Genomic DNA, 5,029 nt, shown 5'->3' with positions numbered 1-5,029 from the left:
GGCATGTGAGGGGCGGGGCCGAGCGGGCGGGGGCGGGGCGAGCCCTGAGGCGCCCGGAGGGAGGCGGGTGCTGCCGGCGGGGCGGCACCGTACGGCGGGTACAGGGCGCCGCTTAACTGCCCCACACGTGGAAATACGCAGAACGTTCCCTTCTGTGGCTGCAAATAGCCCGGGGCCCCTGCGGTTAGCCTGGCCTCGCCGCCCTCCGAGAGCCCTCCGGGAAATGCATCCCTGGAATGAAGCCGAGGGAAGGAACGTCCCAGGCAGAGGCAGGAACCAGACCTGACGGACTTCCGCAGGCCCCGCGCACAGGCTCCTGTCTCCACCTTGTCTTCCTTGAAGGCCAAGCGGGGGCTAAAGTTCCGTGGACATGACACTTTCTCCCACAGTCAGGGTTTCTGCTGTGGTGTCCTTGACTTTTCTGTGTAAAAGCCTCACAACTGTCACCTCACAAGGATATTCCCTCACACTTGCTGGGTTACACAGGCATCCTTTCTCCTAGAGGGACAATCTGAGTGTGCAAGTCACTTGGGACTCCAGCTGCCTTCCCTCTGGCCTTGGCACACGGCATGGCGCCCTGGCCCGGGGGCTGTGTCCCAGCTGGGCCTTGGGCTGCGTGGGTGCTGGGCTGGAGAAGCTGGGTGAACTGGGCCTGAAGGGTTTGGTTGTGGTAACCAGCAAAGAGGGTTATCTCAGCTCACCGAGTCATGCTTCTTGGACAACAATAAGTAGGTGTGGGAATCAGTGCGCGCTGGGGAGAAGAAATGGTAGGTGCGTGTCCTGCTAGACATGGGTTTCAGCTGAATCCAATACAGTATTGCATCCCCTCTCTCTGGTTCAGTCTCCCGAGCAAAGGCCTAACAGCCTAACCCACCATTGCCAAGGCAAGTGTTTTAAAGTGATCAGTCAGTGTTTCTCCCTGAGCTCCTGATATTGGCTTTAAAAAGAAATACAAATTTGAAATAATTTTGCTTTCTATTTTGTCCTTATATCGCAATTGGTTCACGTTTTCTCTGTGTACTGGAAACACCCTTTTTGAAAAAAAATAAGCAACGATATCGCCACTTAATTGCATGAACTCAGGACCCTGCATTTTAAGAAAAATGCCAAGATGATTTACAAAAAAGCTTAAAAAAAATAGTTCTATCGCTGATTCTGCGCCCTGAAGCTGTGTGTTATATGTGAGTGCCCATAAAACCTAAGCTGTAGCTTACTGCTGCCCTTGACTGTGTGTAAAAGAAGGGGGAAAGCAGAATGTCAGCTGGCAACTAGTAGCAGGAACAGAAGTAATGCCAAAATTGTCTTGCCGAAATTGTTCATCATCTCTTTCTCAAAACAAAAGTAGAAGTCCCTCAGAAAACGCTGGATACTCAGCTATGTTTGCAGTGCAGATACCAGGATGATTACTAACAGATACAAGCAGGGAAACTGGGCCTGAGAAAAGAACTAGAATCTAAGAGAAGTAAGGAACTAGGGAGGATGAGGAGCAATGATGATAATTCAGGGCCAAGGATGATAGGGTGATGATGGGAGTCATAGATGAAATGGGGGTGGATTTGTAAAAAGGACTCTCTAGAAAGAATTTGCTTAATGAATTAAGGGAAGTTTATGTTAGTGACATCCATGTGCCGGCATGGATCACAAAAAATCAGCTCTGAAAATGCCACTCAAAGTCTTAGCTGGGCTCTCTGCCTCTGTTTTCTGTTCTGTGCTTTCTGCTGCGATGGATGAACCTGGTGTTCAGCTTCCCTGAATTTGTGCTTGCACTCAAAACCTGGCTCATTGCTCTCATTGCGTATCTGCCTGCCAACCTGTGTCATGAATTCATGCACTGTCCCATTTCACAGCCCCTTATGTATACTATCAAGTCTACATGGCAGGGAATGAGTCACACAGCAATATGAGAGTCAGAATGGAGAGATATAATGGAGTATTTACTGACAGTGAGCATAAAAGTGAAGACCAGTTAGTCCCTACTGAACTGTGACACTTGTCTTTTGTATTGAAGTGTTCCAGCCAGGGAAAATGAGGTCTGAAGGGTGTTACAGAGGGACCAAGAATGAACGTGGCAGCTGGCCAGCAATAACGCTTTAATACTTCAGAAGAAGAAAGTATATTCTTAGATGGGAAAAGAAGAAATAAGGAGTGCTAAGGAGAGATGACATAGGGAGAAAAAAATGTTTTGTTTTTTTATTTTCATCCAGTGCTGTCCAATAATGCCTCACTAATTAATGAGTGAAAACGTATCTGCAGTGCTCTAAAAATGTAACTGAGGCAAGATCAGAGAGAAAGTATCTTTTGTTAAGGTATCTGATGCTATTGGGGAGGAAAAATCATAAGCTTAGACACACAAGCCTTTTTTCACACTGTAAAATCTGTCCATTTAATCTAACTATCAGTTGGTCTAATAAAAGATAAAATGCTTCTCACTACAAACTCGGCCTTGTGAATAACAAAGATAATCAAAAGTGACTGAAATATCATACCTAGGTTGTATCACTGAGAAAAAACACAATCAGATGGCATCCAATCAGCTAATTCAGCTTCTAAAATTCTTTAAAGATAAATAATTATGTATTTCATTACTCTCCATAAACAGTTAATGAACAATAAATAATATACTATAACATTTCCTAGTCTTTAATAAACTTAAAACCATGAAGAGGTTTTAATCAGATGCAGGGTTCTCTCCATTTATCATCAATTTTAAACCTTGAAATCCTTTTCTTGACTGGAATTTAGTTACTTAGCCATGGTAACTTTTGTATCTTTCGGATTCAGTTCTATTTACTATGTCCAAAAAATAGCTGAAATCCAAAAAACAGTAATCTTCGTGAACTAAGATGTTAAATAAGTAGTTAGACAATTGATTTTTTAAAAGGATCAGCATCTTATACTTCTGCAAGTGTGTTCAAGGGTCATAAGAGCAGTTACTGTGTGCCAGAAGATGAAAATTCTAACAACCCATTAGGTCAAGAGATAAATCAGATGAACTTTAAAAAAAAAAATAAGGAATTAATCACAATTATGGAAGGGGATTATCTGATGCAACGAAGAATAGAGAGAGAAATCAATTTATACTCTTAACTTTCTGCTAATTAAAAACCCCGGTCCTAATCAGATGCATTTGTATCATTCCTTCTCTTTTGTTCTTTTAAGAAGTTAAAGCCATTAGTTAAGTTGGCAAAGCAATAAGATTTTCTGCTGACAGATTTGTGCCAATACTACCTCCTGTGCACACCAGTTAAGGGTTATTCAAAGGCAAAGACACTTTCTTTGATGTTCACGTGCCCTTTGGTACAACCTGCAGTGTCAACACTGCTATGATAGATTGCAGGGTTGGATAAGCAAAGGAAAACTGCTTTTCTACCATGTGTTGTGCATATGCTATCATCAGACTTCTTGTTGCAATGTCCCTTTTCTCTTGCTGCCAGACATCATTTTTCTTTCCTTCTCATTAATTTTTAAGACAAGGACTTAGTTTGGTAAAACTGCCTTCCACTTTTATTGTATCTGTTCTTCAAAATTCCCTACATTTGCCCCCAATGTATGAAAGGGTTAACAAAAGTTCTCAAAATCAATTTTTATTGATGACCAAATTATTATTGCCTTCCCCCCTTCCTTCCCTTTTTAGCGTTCATTGTTTTGCATTGTAGTGTGTGTTTAACTATTGAGACTATAAGCAGGAGCTTTCAATATTTGCGGTTACTCATGGCATCAGCAACATACACCATAAGGACAACAGTACACAATATTAAGTAAGCTGCATTGTAAGCAGTTTGGGAAATGGTGTGACACTTTGCAAAATTCTTAGTTTTTTCTAATTTGAATCAATCATTTCTCCATCAATAGTACAGTTTACTTTGAAATTTATATAGTGGATCCTTTGGGAACAATTTTAAGTTATTAAACAGTAAACAGTCAAAATATCTGTATCATTCCTCTTAAGAAGGTTCAACTTCTGTGTTCTAAATAAATAAATATGCATCTATAGATGTAGACTTGCACAATTTTTAGTGCTTTACTACATTAAAAAAGCAGAAAGAATACTTTCTAGGAACATAAAGAAAGTTTTCTTCTTATCTCTTTTCCTGTAATTGGGTGTCAAAAAATTTCCTTTTTGGTTTTTTTTTTGGTAAAGATTTCTACATATGGAGCTCCAAAACATCAGGCCAAAGGGCATTCTCAACGTTGGGCTTTTGTTTCCTTGCCTCATCTAAAATTCTCTAAGGACCATACCTGGCATAAGTATTTATGTTTAAAGTGCTCCTGGAAGGAGTCAAAGTGACCTTATCTATTTATGCAAATGTGTAACATGTACAAAAACTTAAAAAATAAGGCAAGCAGGCCTGGCGTTTGTTTGTTTGTATATAACTATACTCAAGCTTAACAGTCCTTATCTCCTCCTGCTGCTGTTTGCTACAGCATCAAGTGCTTTTAAGATGAAATTCCAAATAATCTGAAAATAATCCTGTAAGGTATTTTCTATCTTTTCCTACCTTTTCCACTTCACAGTAACAGTGCAGACTCTACACAGTGAATTTAACGCTACTTGTAGTAGGTATGCTCACCCTACTCACTTTTTGAAGACCCTTAGAAGGAATGCGCTAGCTCATGAGATCTTCAGACCACAGACCGAAAACCACTGCTTTTTTTAGTTTATTTTCTCATATTCGATGTAAAAGCTTTATGCATTTTATGCATTTATTATTTCCAAATGCAAAAGCCTGCATGGCTAGAAGGGTGAAACTGCATCTAGCAAACAGCTAAAATGAAAAAAAACCCAAAAAGTTAGATGACAACTGCCAGCTGCCCTTATAAAAGGAAACAGGTTTAGGAGAGTTCTCAGGGACTCTAAGCACCATTCAGCAATGCAAGCCAGACGACATGGTAGAGGCAGTGAGCCAGGTTGAAATAGGTTGCCCCTATTTCAAAACACCAGCATAGCCTGGAATGGAAAAGATGACAGACAGTCATTCAGTATGGAGAGGTTTTGAAAAGCAGTCAGTCAAACCAGGTGAAGAGTTGA

Source organism: Falco rusticolus, chromosome 5 (assembly GCF_015220075.1).
Source record: "Falco rusticolus isolate bFalRus1 chromosome 5, bFalRus1.pri, whole genome shotgun sequence".
Lineage (NCBI taxonomy): Eukaryota > Metazoa > Chordata > Aves > Falconiformes > Falconidae > Falco > Falco rusticolus.
Note: the sequence above shows the minus strand (reverse complement) of the source record.